Source organism: Danio rerio, chromosome 22 (assembly GCF_052040795.2).
Source record: "Danio rerio strain M-AB ecotype USA chromosome 22, GRCz13ab, whole genome shotgun sequence".
NCBI lineage: Eukaryota > Metazoa > Chordata > Actinopteri > Cypriniformes > Danionidae > Danio > Danio rerio.
The window spans coordinates 24,803,655-24,816,335 of record NC_141042.1 but is presented as its reverse complement, the minus strand read 5'-3'; the positions used below and the strand labels follow the sequence as shown (position 1 = coordinate 24,816,335).

Genomic DNA, 12,681 nt, shown 5'->3' with positions numbered 1-12,681 from the left:
TTGTCGGGCTTGTTATCATTTGATGGAATTTATATTTGCATATAATACTTTTAACCACTAAGGTTAACCATTTCTGAGCTACATAGCTATTCAGTCAAGAGCAGAGTGAGTGATTTCATTATCTTTTGTTCATTAATATCGAAAATACAGACATCAGGAATAAACTTTTACTATAAGATGCTAAACAATGAGAAAGTTACAGACAACTCAATTTCCCAAATGTTTATATTCCAAGGCATAACCGATTAAATGCTCATCAACTCAGACAGGTAGACATAATTATTGGTCATAATTAAGTCTTACCTTGTAGAAGCAAGACTTTGCGTGTCTGAACTTTCATTCAGCTGTTCAGAAAAAGATGAGCACTTCTCAGATCTCCTGTGCGAGTCCCACGTGCTTACACTCTCACATGCAGCTTACGCCACTTTCATTTTCAAGTGAAGTCGTCTCTTACTAGTGCTCACTAAAGGGGGAATTACCTTGCTAGGAGCCTTGTTTCTACACATGCATTCTAACATGCACAGAACTAGTTTAGAGAGTAATTAAAGGAATGAGGAATTGCAAAATACTATTTTAACAGTGCCTTTATAAGCACTGTGCTACATGCCACAGATCGCACTATTATGTCTTTCTTTTCTTTTTCAGTTCTTTAAAACTTGTTTTACCACATTTTGATCTGTTTATAATCATCTTTGTTTGTCTTGTTTTTATTTTCTTATGCTTGTTTATTTTATTCTTGTAAAGCACTTTAAATTACCATTGCGTGTGAAATGTGCTACATAAATAAACTGGCCTTGTCTATTTTTAAACTTTAATGCAAAACTGAAAAACCACAATTTCCATTTGCGTATTGAACAGTGGAGGCTGTAAAGAAAGATTCAATAATACACTGAGTATTGCAGCATCCCTAATATGCAGAGATGGCAAAAGTACACTCATCCTTTACTCAAGTAGATGTACTGTACATATGTTTAAAACGACTCTGATAAAAGTTGAAGTACTGACTACACTTTTGTACTCAAGTAAAAGTAAAGAAGTACAGCCATGTACTTAAGTAAAAAGTATTCATGTTTTAGTTTCACTATACAGGTAACAAGCTATCCGGTTTCCCCCATAGTTCAATGACAGGCACTATGGATGAATAGGTGAACTAAATTAAGTCATATAATAAAATTATTTTATATATATATATATATATATATATATATATATATATATATATATATATATATATATATATATATATATATATATATATATAAAATCATATGCACTTAAAGCATTCTCTTCTGGTACTGTCTGCCAACCCTCCACAAGCATCAATCCCCTCATCAGCACAGCCATGTTCTGCTAAATCTTCCTCAAAGACCAAACCATCAACACAGCCCCCAGCAAGTCAGTTTCAAACATAAAAAACTAAAAATGTAAAAAAAAAAAATATAATAATAAATAAAACAAAAAAAAAAATCTTAGTGTCTGTTTTGTGACAGGCAGGTGACAATAGCCGGGTTGTATTTTTTTAGCATTATATAGAATACAATTTTTGTTCTGCCAGATCTCCCAGTTAGGGGTTTATTTAGTTAATTTTAGTTTATGGAACTCACTGCATTGGAAAGAAGTTCTTTCAGAAGAAGAACAGTTCTTTGAAGTATTATTTGTTTTTATTCTGTCTATTCAGTGTCCTTCAACAAGAACGGTGGTGGTGGGGATTATAATGTTCACAATGGTATTGTATAAGTTGTTGTTTTAACCATGGATAAAGTAATGGCTGATATGTTATTTTCTTTTCAATGAAGTTACTTGTTACATGTTCAAAAACATCAACCAATATTGCATATCCATAATTATTATAATGAATATAATTAAACAATACTTACACTATAACGTAAATTAGAAAATATATATATATATATTATATATATATATATATATATATATATATATATATATATATATATATATATATATATATAAAAATTCAAAATTGTGTAAAAATATATATATTTTTTTCTATTACACTTCTAATTTACGTTATAGTGTAAGTATTGTGTGTGTGTGTGTGTGTGTGTGTGTGTGTGTGTGTATATATATATATATATATATATATATATATATATATATATATATATATATATATATATATATATATATATATATATATATATATATATATATGAATCAATGTCTCTTATAGATTACTGCGATTTTATATTTGTCTATAGTTTGGAAGTATATGGATGGTGTATTCCCAGTTTTCCAAGTTTTTGAGCGTTGTAGTTATTTTCTTATTGTCACAACAAATGAAAATGATAGGGTTGGCCTACACAATTAGCAATTAGGCGGATTACATAAATAGGGTTTCAGTAATGCCGGTAGCAGTGAAGGTGGCTTGGGTTGGAGTCAAATTTCTGGCCAGGGTTACTGTTTCAGTCCTCCGCTGAATTAAAGTATAATTTGTGCTTAAATTATATTAAAAAAATGAGGTATTGACCTTTTTTAGTTAGACAGTAAGCCTTGGTACACAATGTATTGCTCAAATCCCTTTGCATTTGCAGGGGCTGTAGTGCTCTGTTTCGAACCTAATGAGATTCCTTGATGCCTACATAAAGCAGCCACTTTAAAAGCGTAACTCTATCTTAACTTTAATGAAAATTGACTGGTTTTGTGAAAAATTAACTGCTGTAAGTACTTGTAATGTACTGCTCTGTGAGACTCAGTTACATGATGCTTTTCATATGACATACTTTTTTCATGCATGGAATTTAATAGTTTTATAATGTTTTAATCTTTTCAGCCAAATCTCTGATTTTGGCGGGAGCATGTTTAGCTTAGCTTAGCATAATTCATCGAATCAGATTAGACCGTTAGCATCTTGCTAAAAAAAAAAGAAGTTTCGATTAATTTGCTGTTTTAACATGGATTCTTCTGTAATTAACCTGTGTACTAAGACCAATAAAAGATAAAGCTTAACAGTTTAACTCTAGGTGACCATTGAAAAATTAGCCTATTTCTAATAGAAGTAAAGTGACTGTGGTAGCTATATAGAAGCATCTTTTTAAATATAAAAGGATATTCCAAAATAAATAGCATGTCTATTTACACATCATGCATTCCACAGCAAATGATTGGTATATAAGGTCATTCCTAGTTGCATTGTCTGTTCCCTGAAATTGAACCCATGACCTTGGCATAGCTGGCGCCATCCTAAGTTAAGCTAGTGTTCTAAAATAAACTTCAAAAGGCCTTTAGAAACTAAAGCTCGGCAGAGTTCAACGAATGGACACATCGCTCCCAAGCATTCAAAATTTCTTGATAAAGCTCTTACTGTGACAGGTGAAGCCTTTAGAGGGAAAATGCCACAGACATGGCCATTTTTGAATGCAACACATCTGTTGTTGATGCCAACAGAGTCCGACTTTAGCATCCTGCTAAAATGACAAACAACTTTTGTTGTTATACACTATAAGAGAGACTGTGCTCCAGGCATGATGTGGTTTTGTAGGGTAAAACATAGAAATGAGTAAGCGTATTAACACTTCTATTTTAGTATCACCATGAACTGCATGCTTTAAAGGGACGGTTCACCCAATAACTAAAAGTTTCTCACCCTTGACTTGTTCCAAACCAGTTCCTCTCGGGAACTCTACGCTGCGTCTCTGTTAGGAGAGAGAGCGGGATGCCATCCCTCTCTTATAACCTTCGGAAGCACAGGTGTAATCAATCCAATGTAATTGGCGGGACGCAACGTGTGTGTTTGTGTGTGTGTGTGTGTGTGTGTGTGTGTGTGTGTGTGTGTGTGTGTGTGTGTGTGTGTGTGTGTGTGTGTGTGTGTGTGTGTGTGTGTGTGTGTGGCGTCAGACCAAAGGTATAAAAGCACCACGCACACAGTGATCTTCAGCTTTTTCTCTCTTCACTCTACGAATGAGTTTGTTGATTTTGAAGCACTCACAGCACTGAAAAGCAGGGCTTTACATTACCTTTTTTGATCACTAGCCTTAGTGGCTTGTAGTTTTCCAACGTAACTAGCCACTCTGCATTTTCACTAGCCACAATATTGTTGTTGAGAAAATATTTTTATTATGCATAAATATTACTTCGACATGCTAAAATTACTTGATTTAGATTTTGTGTTTTGTCCACATGCCTCCTTATTTATTTCATGTTTTGTGTGTCGTGTATGAGCAAATGGGTCATGGTTTCATAGTGTTATACTGCAATTAGTTTTTATTTCACAGGACTTTTCAGCACTCAAAATTTACCTAATTTATCTCTGACCACACAAACAAAAATAATTTCTTAGCCACAAATTTTAAATGTGTCAAACAAGCTAAATATAACTGCATACTATACTTTTTATTTAACAAAACATTTCTTTTTAAAAAGCAAAGAAAAACAATTGACTTTTGAAAATAATTATTGTCATGTATCAAAAATTTGCACAGTAATCTGTCCTTGCTAAAGGTCTCTCAGATCACCAGTTAACTACACATAAATGGAGAGTTAATCTCATATTAAAGCAATGTTGCTGTAAAAAAAAAAAAGATAATTAAACCATATAAACAAAAAATAACCGTATGCAAAAGAAAGCAGGTGAAAAACATACTGTGTAATAATGGAAAGATGATCACACGGTTAAGGCCAATTAATAATCTGTTCAAAGCGAAAGCAACCGGTGCTGCTTACAAAAATTCACATTCGGAGCTTTTGAAAGCAGCAAGACTGTGTTTGCATTAGCATTACTTTTTTGCCTGACTATTTGAAAGAGATCCGATCACAGTTGTGTTCCAGGCACGCGTGCTTCAAGAAAGGAAACAGGAGCGCGCACGCGCTTTAAACAGTCGCGTGCATCACATCAGCTGTTAGCGCCAGTGATATCCTCTCATTCGTATTTATCTGCTTTCTTCAGCTCGCGCGAATGCAATTTTTGTGTTAGTCGTGCTGTTTCTCCATTCTAAGATCACATTTGCACGCATATTGGGTCATTCTTATAGTCGAACCCTGCTTTTAAGAAAACCACAATTTAAAAATTATTTTCAACCAGCCAAAGTGGCTAGTGGAGGTGTCTTTCTAACCCACCAAAGCTGAAATCTACCCGCATTTGGCGGGTGTTAATGTAAAGCCCTGCTGATAAGGCACTACTAACGCCCGTGCTGAGGCTGAGCGGCGATTAATGTCGTGGGGATCGCAGCTCGATCTGGCAGAGAGGATGGAGACAAGCTCGAGGGCTTCTTCTCCTCCTTCTACTGTCAGATCGAGGTCCAGTCAGCACGAGCTGGAAGCCCGTTCATCGGCTTCTTCCTCTCGTGCTGATGGGCGGCTGCTCGGCTTCCCGGCTTCTGAGGGAGTCGAGAGTATGGAGGGCATTCGGGGCCAAAATGACGTTCCCCTATCATTCCCCGAATATGATGAGCTGGCAGAGGTCCTGGCCAATGTAACAGCTAAATATAATTTTAACTGGGAAGTGGAGAGGCAAGAAGTGCATCAGAAAACTGGTTTATGTAATGAATGCATCCTGCCATCACGAGACAGGCCTCTGAGGGGGGGTCTTCCATTTAACAAAGATCTCCAAAAAGAAGTCATTTACATATGGAAAAACCCATACACTACCCGTGTTATAAGCCAGAAAGAATTAATATATTCAGCCGTTGCTGGTTTGAATGAACACGGATGCTGCACAATGCCGAAGATGGAGGAGCATTTGGTGCGCCATTTGCTACCTTAGGCATCGTTGGCAAAGACCCCCACCTGGGCATATGCGGCTGCAGGCCAGTCTGTTGGGTGTATGCACACGATGTCACTTTTGCAGGCATACCAGGTAGACCTGCTGAAGGAAGCCCTTGATAATGGCGGGGCGGAGTCCGATACAGTAAGAGAAATACTTCGGGCCTCGGACCTGTCTCTCCATGCCACCAAAGAAGTAGCTAGATCCTTAGGCCGCTCTATGGCGGCAATGGTGGTAACGGAGAGACATTTATGGCTAAATCAAGCGGACATCAAGGAGGAAGATAAAAGTATTTTCCTTGATGCCCCCATTTCGCCCGCGGGTCTGTTCGGCGACTCTTTAGATAGAGTCGCCAAATCGTTTGAGCGGGCGATAAAGAGGTCGGGCTCCTACGGGAGCTTCCTTCGCCCGAAAGGGCATCCTTCTGGGGCTATGCAGCGGGACAAGCCCCAGCCGTCAACTAGCTCATCTGCTCAGTATAGAGCCAAGCAAAAAGAGAGTGTGGCTTCCCGTTAGCCCACAAAAAGGAAATGGGGTGGGAAACGCTCTCAAGAGGCGAAGACTGTAACATACGGTGGTCCGAGGTCCATCGTTGTAACCAGCCTGTGCCACAGAAGAAATCCTAGCATTTGGACTTCTTCGGGCAGCCCCCAACGAGGAGCAAAGGCCACCTCATCGTTGCCCAAAGGGCGTGGAGACCCCCGGCATAATCCACAAACCAAAATTCCAAAAGTGGTGACGTTAGTGGACTCGCTCCCTCTACGGAGGGTCCAAGAACAGTTCATTCAGGGGCCTCCTGTGGTGAGTTCACCTCAGTGCCCAGAGTTAGCTACTCAGCGGTACATAGAGACCAGTCTCGAGAGGCTGGTACCTCTGCAGAAATTTATGGCAGAGTGGAAACGGCTGCCGAATGTTTCGCAGTGGGTCTTGCTTACCATAGAGAGGGGCTACAGAATTCATTTTGCTTTACGCCCCTCTTGCTTCAACAGGGTGCTCCATACCCTAGTGAAGCCAGAGCAGGCTCTAGTAATGGAACAAAAAGTAGAATCTCTTCTAAGGAAGAGAGCCATAGAACAGATCCCTACTCTAGACATTGAGTCAGGGTTTTACAGTCATTTTTCATTGTTCCAAAGAAGGATGGAGGGCTGCGTCCGATATTAGATCTAAGACAGCTAAATTGCTCTGTACAAACACTGAAGTTCAAAATGTTGACTATCAGCACCATCGTGTCACAAATACAGTCCGAGGACTGGTTTGTCACGATAGATCTGAAGGACGCATACTTCCACATATCCATCCTTCCAAGTTTCTCAGATTCGCCTTCGGGGGCAAGGCTTATCAGTACAGGTTCTTCCGTTCGGCCTAGCACTCTCACCCCACACATTACCAAAGTCGTCGACGCGGCTTTGGCTCCGCTGCGGCTACAAGGGATTCGAATTCTTAATTACCTTGGCTCATTCTAGCCCGATCGAGGGAGTTAGCGGTTCAACATCGAGGTGTTGTTCTCGCTCACATAGAGAAATTGGGGTTGCGGCTAAACCAAAAGAAAAGTGTGCTTGTGCCAGCTCAGAAGACCACTGTTTTAGATGTGCTATGGGACTCCACGACGATGTTTGCGTGTCTGTCCCCTACCCGAATTGAGTCGATTCGGACAGCCGCAAAGATGATCAGACTGGGCCAAGCCATCACTGTCAAACAGTTCCAGAAGCTGTTGGGTCTACTTGCGGCAGCCTCCAACATAATCCCATTGGGTCTGCTACACATAAGACCATTACAGTCGTGGCTCAAAACCAGGGGGTTTTCCCCGAGGGGAAATCCGTTCCGCACAATCAAAGCATCATGGCGTTGCCTACGAGCTTTATCGATATGAAAAAAGCCCTGGTTTCTGTCCCAGGGCCCTACACTGGGAGTAATATCTCAGAGCCTGGCTCTGACATCAGATGCCTCACGCAAGGGCTGGGGAGCGACCCTGAGGGGCCTTCCTGCATCGGGATAGTGGAGGGACCATCATCTCCACATGCATCTCAACTGCTTGGAGATATTAGCAGTGTTTCAGGCTCTAAGACACTTCTTCCCTCAAGTGAGAGGTCACCATGTGTTAGTGAAGACCTACAACACATCGGTGGTCTCTTACATCAACCATTAAGGGGATTTGAATTTGCGCCCTCTGTGCAGGTTGGCGAAGCAGATCCTTCTCTGGGCTTAGGGGAGGTTGCTCTCTTTAAAGGCAGCTTACATCCCAGGCCCGATGAATTTGGGAGCGGACCTCCTGTCGAGACAGGGGTTGGAGCCTGGGGATGGCGACTACACCCAAAAGTGGTGGCGGCCATTTGGCAGAGATTCAGCAAAGTCGACGTCGATCTATTCGCCTGTCAAAATACAACATATTGCCCATTGTGGTTCTCCCTTACACATCCAGCACCTGAATGCCATGGTGCAGACGTAGCCGAGGCTTCATCTGTCCGCTTTTCCCCTAATCGCTCTGCTCCCGGGAGACGTTTTGAACAGTAATATGCAGAAGCTATGAGCATGGAAATTATGTCCATGATGAAATGTGTCTATTTTCTTCATAGTAAGATGCAATAACTTGATATACTGTAAATTAGAATACTTACCCCTCAACCAAATCACTTTAATAAAAACATCTAACAAAGGTCCATCCCTAAACATAAACATCTCTTGAAAATTTAGATTGTGTCAATAAATTCAAATTAGCCAATAACCAGGCAAAATTTAAAATATATATGAATTGCCTTGAGATTAGTTTGCCTACATAACTCATCATGGCGTTGCTCAAATGTATAAAAACAGTGAACAGTATCAGACTGACAGGAATATACACTATGCCACTATGTCTATAATGTTGATATTGTCTTCATATTGAAATGGACAGTTTACCCAAAAATTAGTTTACTCACTACTCATAGTAAATAGTTGAAAACAAAAAATGATATTTTGAAGAATGTTAGAAACCTGTAACTATTGGCTTCCATAGTAAGAAAACAAATACATGCACGTCAATGGGTAATAGTTTCCAACGCATTTCAAAATGTCTTCTTTTGTGTTCAAAAGAAACTCAAAAAAGTTTGACAATATTCAGTATTATAATATTCAGTTTTGGGTGAATTATTCCTTTATTGTGACATTTCTCCACACCTTGTGGCAATGCATTCTGCTTCTTTATGACATATTCATGTATTTCCATTTATAATAGGGTATATGAGGAGCTAGTGTTTCTTCCCATACTGATAAAATTCCGGTGAGCGATTAATGTGACTTTTTTTATTTTATACGTTCCTTTAACAGCCTCAATGTCGTAATGTAACTAAATTACAATCAGTTAAATAGACTTTGGCATTCAATTAGTTGCTCAAGCATAAAATGAGAGAAAAAGCCGTTTACTCGCACACCGTCAGTATCAGCAGGCTAGCACAGAAGCTCCATTGAATATACTAGGGTAAAGAAGACATGGCTGGGGAAAATGTAATTCATAAAGTGCTTCTTGTACAATCTGAGACCCACTTCATATCGGATATCACTCAGCCAATGGATATCGCTGATTTTTTTTAAAAACAGACCCTAAAAGTGCCGATTTTGTAATGGCATACAGTTCACCGGAAGTGTTACTGACAAATTAAGTCTTTTAGCATATGTCAGCATATACTCTATAGTCTTGTGGATGATGCACACCTGTGATTGTTTAAAATACTGCCTATTCAGGCAGCTTACTAGGTTTCAGAAAAGTGCAAATTAACCAGATTATCGACAGAATCCAAATCAGAGAGCGAAGCATTAAACACTCATAACAGACTCTTAACAGACCGCTGAATGTCAACAAAGCTTTAAGGAAGTGTCAGCTAATCCTGATAATGATTAATTTTTGCAGGAAACTCTGTTTGCGGTCAATGAAGTCATGGCCAGATCAGTGTCATGAATGTGAACAAAGTGATTTTAGTGAAAGAAATCTACATTACAGGGAATAAATATCACATTAGCTTTTAAAATAACTCTTAAAAAGCCTGTTAATGTTGATAGATTTGTGTTTTATCCTATAATTGAAATTAGTTTAATAAACTACTGTAGATATAGACTGTTTCAGAAATAAAGGTACAGAAGTGGTTTCTAGAATCAGATACTGGTACTTTTTTGTTTAGAAGGAAAATGATAGAATTAAAGGATGAATATATGGTGTGACAGAAAAAATATATATATATGTATATATATATTTTTTTCGATTCATCCTTTAATTCCCTCATATATATATAACAAATATATAACAAATCTTCTCTCTGTTAAACAGAAATTGGGGAAAAATAAACAAGCGCTTTAATAATTCAGGGGTGGTAATACTTCTGACTTCAACTGTGTGTATGTATATATATATGTGTATGTATATATATATATATACATACATATATATATATATATATACATATATATATATATACATATATATATACATATATATATATATATATTTATATATATGTATATATATATATATATATATATATATATATATATATATATATATATATATATATACATATATATATACATACACATATATATATATATATATATATATATATACATATATATATATATATATATATATATCTATACATATATATATATATATATATATATATATATATATATATATATATATATATATATATATATATATATATATATATATATATATATAGCTTAAAGTGACATTTAAAGGCTTAACTAGGTTAATTAGGTTAACTAGGTTAGGGTAATAAGGCAAGTTATTGTATTATGATGGTTTGTTCTGTAGACTATAAAAAATTGCTTAAAGAGGCTAATAATTTAAAATGGATTTAAAAAAAAATAAAAACTGATTTTATTCAAATAAAAAATAAAACAAACAAGACTTTCTCCACAATAAAGCATATTATCAGACATACTGTGAAAATAAATTTCCTTGCTCTGTTAAACATCATTTGGGAAATATTTAAAAAAATAATAATAATTCAAATGAGGGCTAATAATTCAACTTCAACTTTATATAATCCTCATAAATGCAAGTAAAGTATACTACTGTCAATAGTATTGTAAGTTTTAACTACTGCATTTAAAATGGTGAAAATAATAATTATATCCAATTTTGTCATGAACAACAGTGAAACTGCAATGTTGCGTTGTCAACAACCCACATACTGTACATTTTACAAACGGACCAATCAACACAAATGTTGCACTAATGTACCCTTCACATTGACCTCATTTACTCCATTAACAACAAATCTACTCATAGTCTATCTGCTCATTCACAGTAGTGGGCGCACATATTTACTTAAGCGTCCTCAGCGCCCACGAAATACCTCGGCGTCTGACACGCACTTGTCATCGACGCAGACCTCCAACATTGGGTTCGAGCTGTTGTGACCGGACCTCACTTGTCCTTTGTTTACTCTTTTCCTAGCATTTGTGCTTTCAACATCAAGAGCCGAGATGAAAGAAGACGCTCAGACTTTAGCATGCAAATTGGAGCACAGGCAGCATGGGAAGTGTCGCATCACATACAGTTGCTGGTTTTGATGTGGTCACAAACAGGAGAAAGAGCTGATAACGCAGGACCGATGGCGATTTAAACGCTATAGGCCTCAATGCAATTGTTATACTCGACTTTACGGTTTTTGGCATTGTGTTAAAAATGAATACTCAATGGTTTGTGCAGTTTATCAGTGATGAGATACAATTAGGAGATGACTGTGAATGGGGAATATTTGAGTACTGATAAAAAATAATTGTACTTTTTGAGGAAGCTGAGTTGTACTATAATAAAAATCATCATCTAATGTTTAAAACTTTCAAACTGTAAGAGAAATTTGAGGGACAAATATAAATGAATTTTATTTTGTGAATGCTCCTGTATATTGAGACTAAATAAGTGTACAATTTCTCTTATAGAGCTTAAAAAGACAGCAGTTGGGAGTATTTAAATACTAAAATTGTTAGTGTTATTGTGTGAACGTTGTGTTGAGGAAAGTAACTTTAGAAAGTAATGCCTTACAATATTGAGTTACTCCCCAAAAAAGTAGCTAGTTGGATTACTTAGTTACTTTTTATGGTAATTAATGGGTTACGTTACTTTTGAGTTACTTTTTAATACCTGCCTGAGGCTTGATCTCTTTCAGGGTATTTTTCTTTTTTTTAAAATAAAAGGGGAAGAGCTCTACATTTAACAACACACTGTATAACCTTCATTTACCTTTAAAAAATTCAATAAAAATTATTTGACGCTATAGATGCTGTATATACGGATTAATGAACGTGAAAGCAATGTGTTTGCTACTTTTATTTTTGTCTTATTAGTGAAGTAAAATCACTGTCTATTGAGGCTATAATCCCCTTTTCTTCCATGTGTTCAAAATAATGACAATACTTTCATCACAGAAATGTAAGGCTCTGCCATCTTGGTTTCTGTCTGTTCCCACAGGGTGGCACATTCTCTCCTGGAATATGATTTAACTTGATTACACTAATTTTAATTCAGCAAATTACTTTTTAAAAGCTAAAAGCTTGAGTTAAACTCAAGTAACTCAAGTTACATTTTTAAAAAAGTAACTAAATAATTTTTTTTTTTCAAGTAATGCCACTTTACTCGTTACCTAGAAAATAAATATTATTATGTTACTCGTGATACTTGTAATGCGTTACCCCAATACTGGTTAAAGTTGAATACAAAAAAGAAAGATCCCCTAAATTTCTTGTATAGATCCTTAAAGGGCATTTATGGTGAAAAATCTGCTTTTAAAGCTGTTTGGACAGACGTGTGTGTAGGTATAGTGTATATACTGTCATATTGAGGTGATATAAACACACCCAGACCTTTTTTTCAAATTTATCAGCATAAAAACGGGGGACCAAATGAAGCCGTTTTCAGACAGAACGCAACTTGATGTAGGAGTGCGGTTACTCCACCC

The 12,681-nt window shown here is 36.9% G+C and overlaps 1 protein-coding gene across 1 annotated transcript in view; it reads right to left on the bottom strand.

Moving 5' to 3' along the window:
• b3galt2 (beta-1,3-galactosyltransferase 2) overlaps positions 1-3,663 on the bottom strand; it is a 32,978-nt gene extending 29,315 nt beyond the window's left edge. The window contains exon 1 of the mRNA XM_087302525.1: positions 3,608-3,663. The gene's annotated coding sequence lies outside the window, so the exon portion shown is untranslated. The remainder of the gene's footprint in view (positions 1-3,607) is intronic.
• Positions 3,664-12,681: the final 9,018 nt, after the last annotated feature.